Source organism: Teleopsis dalmanni, chromosome 1, assembly GCF_002237135.1.
Source record: "Teleopsis dalmanni isolate 2A chromosome 1, ASM223713v2, whole genome shotgun sequence".
In the NCBI taxonomy this organism is placed as follows: Eukaryota; Metazoa; Arthropoda; class Insecta; order Diptera; family Diopsidae; genus Teleopsis; species Teleopsis dalmanni.
In genome coordinates this window covers 11347782-11356180 of record NC_051846.1, presented here as the reverse complement: position 1 = coordinate 11356180, position 8399 = coordinate 11347782, and positions in this window count along the sequence as shown.

Sequence of the window (8399 nt, the reverse complement as noted above, 5' to 3'; positions counted from 1 at the left end):
AAGTCCACAGATTTTACTGCATGTATGTGAATTTATTTCTTTTTTGCTTAGATATTTGATCACTGCAGTATGGTATACCGAAGATGACATTGTGCTAAAAAGGATTATCATGCTTCGAGCGTCTATCGCGAAGGTGTGCTGAATGGTTCCCAGGTTGAGTTTATTCTACGAGTATATACACTATTAGTGGATCTTTTTTGTGGTCGAGAAAAATTGTGTCTTGGGCACTAGTTATGCTTGGAACACCAGTGTCAAGATATTATGTTATGAGAGGATCTGAATAAAATTTGCAAAGAGCATTTAGTAAATGCGAGTTATCATAATGGAATCCTTTTAGTTTTATTACTGAAAAAACAAAATCAACTACATTTAAATAATTTTTATATTTTTCTAAATTATTTTTATGAAAAAGAATACAAAATACAGTTTTGAAATAACTGTAGGGTATGCAATTCCGGTAAAGTAGTCTCAAACTCTGATTAACTTTGTAAAGTTGTTCTAACCTCTCTGTGGAGTTGTGGAGTTTAAAAATTTTTACTTTTTTGTCACTTCTGTAACAAGCGTTCCATGATTTTTAGTTAAGCTTAAGATTTGGAAACTTGCAGCTGCGTTGGGTTAAAATAATAAAAACTGTCATTGCGAAATGTGGCCAAGAAAAGTTTCCTTTCCAAAACTGTTTTCAAAATTGTTTGTGGTCCAAAGTTTTGTTAGATTCTCAGAATAAAATTAAGGGCGAGCCAACTGTGCTAAACAAGCGTGACATGCTGACTTTGTTATTAAAAAAAAATTTTTTTTTCATTGAATAAAATTATTATGTAAACTTCATTCTTAGTTATTAATTAATTGTTCAATCAAAATAATTTTTGTAATTGAAAATTATTGTAAATTATTTGTGTAAATTATTACTGAAGAAACTCTACTAATATAAAAATATCAATATTCTTATTAAAATCAGGAATCAAATCATCATATCTTTATCATACTCCGTCACAAAATCACATTTAGAGGAGGCCATAGTGTCAAGAGTCTTATTATAGTGAAGGCCTTGCCCTAGAAATGTATTATATTCAAATTACCCTCTATATGTTAATAATTAGATGTAAGACATACATTGTGACCGAAAAGCTTTCGGAAATTCTCATTTAAAATTCGCGCGCTGTATATTTTTCGATATTTTAAGTTTATGTAGTTGGCAGCACTGTCTTAATTACTATGCCAAAAATGAGCGCGATCTGGTCGGACAGTTCGTTTACGGCAGCTGTTGAAACCAGTTCACCTCAGTAGTGCGTTGCGAAAAAAACAATGGAAAAAAATATTGAACAAAGAGTTTGCATCAAATTTTGTTTTTCGAACGAAATTTCGTGTGCAGAATCGTTGCGAATGCTACAAAAGGCTTATGGGGAATCAGTTTTATCGAAAACTCAAGTTTATGAGTGGTACAAAGCCTTTCAGGACTGTCGTACGACCGTCGAAGACATGCCGCGTTCTGGACGACCTTCGACCTCTACCACCGACGAAAACATTGAAAAGGCAAAGGAAATCGTGTTCAAAAATCCTCATGTGAGTGTTAGAGAGATAGCACGAGAGCTAGGCATCGGTCGTGAGATGGCTCGTTTGATTTTGGTGGACAATTTGTGTATGCGACGTGTCAACGCCCGGCTTGTTCCGATTCACCTCAATTTGTTCAACATTATCAACGATTTTAAGGCCAAACATTCAATAAATACCATCGAACAGCCACCGTATTCACCTGATCTTGCACCGTGTGACTTTTTCCTGTTTCCCAACCTCAAATTACCACTCAGAGGAACGCGTTTTGAATCCATAGAAGACGTAAAACAGAATTCGCAGAGGGAACTCAAAGCCATACCGGAAAGCGCCTATAAAAATGTTTTATGATTGGAAGAAACGTTTGGCATTTGTGTATCGCTTCTAATGGAGCATATTTTGAAGGAGATAAATAAATATTGATGAAGATTAAGAATTTTGCGTTTTATTTAAAATTTTCCGGAAACTTTTCGGTCACAATGTATGGTAGGAACTTTTGTAGTCGTTGCATTATAAATATTTTCTTTATCAAAAGAATGTATCTTACCATGTCCGTATGTATCTAATACAAATTCATCTTATAAAATAGGATGGTATACATTTGCTAGGTTGGGTTTAAAAGCAATAGAGGTTTGTCTTCTGTTCTAGTAGCGCATAAACGTTATTATGTTACCATATATCTGGTGGTGAAAATCTCAGTGTGTTTATTGATCAACCTTTGGCAAGATATTTACTATATGTTCAAATGCAAATATATATAAAATTTGATTTTGTATGAGAGAAAACATGAGAGTAAATGAAAATATCTCGCCAAAGTTTAGCGAGTAGAGATGCAACCTACGCGGTTGATAAATCAGATTTTTTTTTGTAAGAATTATGTTTGGAATGTCCGTTATTAAGGCGTCTGGTATTAGCGTTTCCAGAATTGTGTTAAGGCGTTATATTTGAGAAAATAACAGATGCATTTTGGCAATGTAGATAATATTTTTAAGGTTAGATCTATTCCCTAATCCCTAAAAACATCGTTATCGCTTATAGCATTATTTAATTAATTAAGCTCTGAGCATTGAAATAAATGTGTTTAGCTGTTTTTTTCCTCTTACTTCCTGTAACTATTGTATTTTAGGTTAACAATAATACCCCATTTTTCGACATAGGTGTCCATAGGCATGTTAACACCACCGCAATTTTTGGTATTTCGAACTTGGTTCTGTTCAGTAAGGTATTCTTTCTTTACGTATTGTAGTTTAGTCATGTTAGTTTGGCTTTTTTGGCTGCCCAACATAGCTCAACGTTTACATTCTCTAACTGTTAGAGTTTGACTATAGAAACGTTTTACGGAAAATTTAATAAGACCAGTATTTGTCAATCTGTTGTGGATACTTATACTTATCTAGCTAGTTTATTAATTTCGTATCCGTATTTTTTCGATGCTCTAGAATTCTTTCTATTACTCCAGAATAATGATCAATGACTCTCGTTGCACTGGTTACTTGTTGGCAGTCGAGAGGAGCATTGCTTTAATGGATTTGATTTTGCATTATGGTTAGATAGCTTTACTGTCCGAGAAAAACTGAATCTGTTGATTTTGTAGATTGTTTTCTGATATCAGTCAACATGTCCCCGTGCTTTTTAAAATTTGGCTTGGAAGTCACTACATTAGCTGCTAAGATGATCTATTATAGCTAGTATGCTGATGTAATAGAGGAACTCACTGGTTTGTTTAAGATGTTCTTTGTTGAGTAGTATTATTACACAAGGTAGGGATTTAAATGTCATACTTTAGTTCAAGAGATTTAACTTGCTTTAACAATATTAAATTTACCAAACTTTCACAATACAGATATAAATTCATTTATTTCCTTATATATCTTCTTAGCTAATTTTGGAATTAATATTTAAGTATTTTGAAAAAAACTTTTATGCTAATTTTATTTGCATACAATTTTAATCATTTAATCTTCCTTCATAGCTAAATGCATCCATGGCTTTTCATAAACTTTGACCTAAGTTCTTTTGAAAGATGTTAGTATCTTAGTAAAAAACATGAGCATTTAAGCAATTTTAAGCAAGAAATTGCAATGTGTATGCAACATAAGCTCTTACAACTGACTTTTCCGTTTCTAAATGGAAATGCTGATGGCGAAGTATTAACATTTTCCAATTTTCGCTGGTGAAGCTGAAACCAAACAATAACAATGGAACTTGCAACCAAACTTGATGCGCTTACATTAATGGTTTTTCAGTTCCTTGTGAAAACAACAGGTAATCTGATCTTGTTCATCTTATTCCGCCCTGCTGGTTCATATCAAAATGTTAGTTAGGGAGAGTAAAAGTTTATCGAAATGGTTGAAAGTTTTACGGAAGTATCTGAAATAATATACTTCGCATTATAAAAGCAGTTCGGAAAAACTAAACAGTTTTAAACTATTCGCTTGATGAATTGTTCGATCTAATATCTATAAAATATTTTAAGTATTTTAAAATGTTGTTTATTTGTAAGTTTAGAGAACTTTTTTTGATTTTTAATATATATAGAATATATCTAAAATATTCTGTATAAATATATATTTTAAATCAAATATTTTAGTTTATATAAAAAAAATAAATTTCTTAATTTTATTTCATTTAAAATTGTAACAAATTTTTTTCTACCATAATCTATCTATAATAACTTTATGAAAAATCGAGCAAAATAATTGGAAATTGACATATCAAATTGTCTCATGCCTTCAATAAAAAAAAAAATTTGGACAGTCATAAAATGAAATAAAGCATTATTTTCCATTTATTGCTGTTTGTTGCCAAATTTTGTCGATTATTTGCGTATTAGTTTTATATTGTGATTCTTGAGCAATTAAATTTGGATTTCCATAGGATGGAGCATGTGAGTTCGGGATATATTCCATACAACAATGGCTCTACGATTTGTTATGTTGTCTGTGAATGCCATAAAATTGGCAGTTGATAAAATTTTATGGCACATGCAACGTTCAACTATTTTTATGGATTTGGTTTTCGTGTTAATGATATTTTATTGCTTCGTATTCACTATTTTTATGAATTTAATAATAAAAGAATTATACATAAACTATTCATAAAATTTACAAGTTTTTTATATATATGATCAATTGATATATAAGAAAAAATAGGAGCGATGTGACGTACCAGCTATTTTATTGCTCGTATTTTAAGTGGCAGAATCGCAAAAAAGCCATGATAAAAATTTATTTTTTAATAGCATGTAGAAAAATTAAATATTGATTAGATACTTGAATATTTTTATTCAAAAAAATTAAAATAAAATTAATATGTATTATATATACTTAAAAATACAGATGCTCAATAAATCAATTTGCAGTAAAAAAATTTGATTCGATCTGACAGGAAGTATCAAATTCTATCGAAAGAGCAGCTATTTACTATTGAATCATTGGAGATACATTAACCACATTTAGAGGGACTTCAAGTAAATGGGACTAGAAACGGTAAAATATAATTCTTCTACAGAAAGTATGCCGTTAGTTTTCTTAATAGAACTTCATGCCATAATTAAGGTAGTTTTTTGGATTATAGAGAAAAAATGCATATATACTGGAAAAGTACGTCGATAACTGCATATATGATGCACTCAAAGCTCTTATTCATCCTTCAAGTTCTACAAATATGATCATCTTATCTAGTTTTCTGATCACTGTGTGATAGACTCAGAACCAATTATCAGCGTTAACTAAGTGCAATTCCTTTGTTGGGTTATTAACTATAGTTTTTTATCATAACTTTTCTTGTTTATTAAAATATTTATCTATTTATTAAACTTGTGTAAATAAAAAGACCTAAACTATGTACTCTAGTCAATTGTTCGACCACCGTCTACTTAATTATATGCACAAACGTCAAAAACTACCTGTCGTTCTTATTTTAGCGTTGTCACATATGTAAACTTTGTCAATAAAAAGCGAATGATCCAAAATGAAAACTTGAAACGTAACTACAATGCATTTAAATAACCTCAGTACTAATCAGAATCACCACAAGGCATAACATAGAACTAGATTATTTACGAGCGCTGGATTAAGATTTTTGAATCCTGATATCTGATGATGAATCCTGATGAAGTCTGAGAAATTCGTGTTAGAGTAGCTTAATTTTTTATCTCTCATAAGACGAGTTTTCATTGGTACCTAACGTCTAATCAATTTCACAAATACAGTTAAATACTCAATTCATGATTGACTAAAGGTAATATGGCTTGGTAAGCATTAAAATGCATGCTTATAAAAATCTAAATGAATTACTCGAGTTGTGAATTCTATTTAGTCTATCTACTAAAAAATAGTTCAGGATTTTTTAGTTTGATTTTTGTTGTAAAATATTTTTCTATATAATTCCATTTATGACTGCTCAATTTGTAGCTATCAGACAATTTGTATTGTAAAATGTTAAGACTGCTTTGAGCACGTAAAACACATTTGTTAAACATAATGATGATTTAGTATCATAAATCATACTTTAGGGATAAGCAGCATAAACTAAACATAACATTAAGGACATTAAGAAAATGATTAACTCCAATTCTGACGAAAGCACACATGTTACACAAAAGTTTTCTAAATTACAATACAAATATCACGAGGAGGTTGCGATGATTCATAGACAATAAACGTTCCAAGATACACGTTAATACGAGTAAATTTAAATGGTTAAGCAAAGTCACATGATATGTAAATTATAGATTGTAAGAGCTTAATTACAATTATATTAGATTTATTATTTATATAAGCATATAAGCAAATAAATTAAGAGTAGAGTATTGTAATTGAAAATTCAATGCATTAATATAATCAAATCAAAATTACTCTTGAATACATTGTCTTCCATACTGTGATGACAGTGTTTCTCTCCCTTCAGCGGAAATGTTTAAAAAGCACGTTTATATGTCTTTAAGATACCTTCAATTATAGACTAAGACCTTTTCTTTTTATTATGTTGAAGCTATTTGCGTCAGTGCAGTTAAACACTTTTACTCTTTCTTAACTCGAGGTATTCTTAAAACCCTCTCTCTACGCCTTGACTAGATCAATATTTATCACTTCATCAGACTAAGTAATAATTGACTTCAGATCTGCATACCTCCCCGAGGAGCCTGTAACCATTCTGAAATTTGATAACGCGGTGTTGGTAAGTTTGTCAGTTTTCGCAAATAATTTCAGGGCTCCATCCTTTATGTATTTTTTGATGGGATCAATCTTGAGGGCCCTGAGGATGTCATTCGTCTTAATGTACCATGGTACTTTAAACTTTTCTTTTTAAGTTCACAAATTATAGCACGTCCGTTGTCACATATATGGATGGATCGATTTTCAGACGTATAATGAATTGGTATCCTACTGAGTTTATTTAGAATCTATATAATAGTATATATGATCTCTGCAATCGATTAAAAGTGCGCTCATATGTTAGTGATGACTTCGAATTGATACTAAATGGACTCACAAACTTAGTGAGTATATTAGTGGGAAGAAAAAAGAAAATAATTTATTTAATTATTTAAGCATTGACGCTGAATTTTCTTTTAGGTTTTGATTTATATACAATGCTTATCGCAATAAATAAAATAAATTATGAAGAAAGTTTTTCAATTTTAATTTCATAACACATTACTTACGGCAACCGGTAATCCAATCATTTTTTTATTCTATAATGAAATTTGAATTAAAACAATTTTATTAGAATTAATAAAAATAAAAATTGCATATCACAAATTTGAATTTATTTAGCTTGTTTCGGAAAGTAAGCGTAATGTAGATTTAGCATGGAAAAAGCCACGTAATTGTGTGATACGCCAAAATTAATTTAGTCCTTCTTACACGAAAAGGCACTTTAGATACTTTTTAAAACAAATTTCTGAAATTTTGTTTGGAACACAAACATTAGAAGAACATATTTGAATAGAAAAAGCTGTCAGTAATTGAAGAAATGAGTTATTTCTGATATTATCGATAAGAAACATAAAAAGTCACTTAAGCTGTTGGGTTTCTCTAAAAGCGAATAATTTCCATTATTTACTTCATGTATGTCATAAAGCATTTTCCTATATAATAAAAAAATTTCTTTATTATAAAAATATCAGTTAAAGAAGGATACGCTTTGCAGAACGAAGTTGTGATATAAATTCTTTTCAATTAAAACACAAAAGGATATGTATTATAAAGGAAATAAGGAGATATATATTTACATTGGATACGATATTTATTTTGCAAATAAACAAAAAGTTAATAAAATACATTGATTACAGTAAACGTTCCTTTAATTATATGAACCTTATATATATCAATCAATTTATTAATCATTAATCAATTAATATTATTTATTAATTATTAATTATTTATTAATCAATTTATATTAATAATTTATTAATCAATTTATTACCTTTCTAGTTGCTATGTGTCAAAGGTTCCCGTTCTATATGAATCCTGTGTATCTTTACATCCATAAGCGTAGTCAAGGGGACATACATGGCCCTTGAAGCATTCATTACTGAATTCTTTTGAGATTATTTATATCTCATCAAATTGGAATACTAGTGGTATCAACAAGATAGTGCAACCTGCCATGCATTTGGTAATCAATTTATTATTTGATTATTCTTTTTAGTGTTATGAGTTATATTAAATATGATTAACTTTGAAGGAAATATTGAGCAGATATATAATAAAAAAAATATTTTTTAAATATAAAGAAAAACCATTACCTCTTGTCAGCATTATATATTTCTAAATATAAAATAAAATCGATATGCCAGTTTAATCAGTATTATTCATTTTATTATTATGTAAAAAAAATGTTCA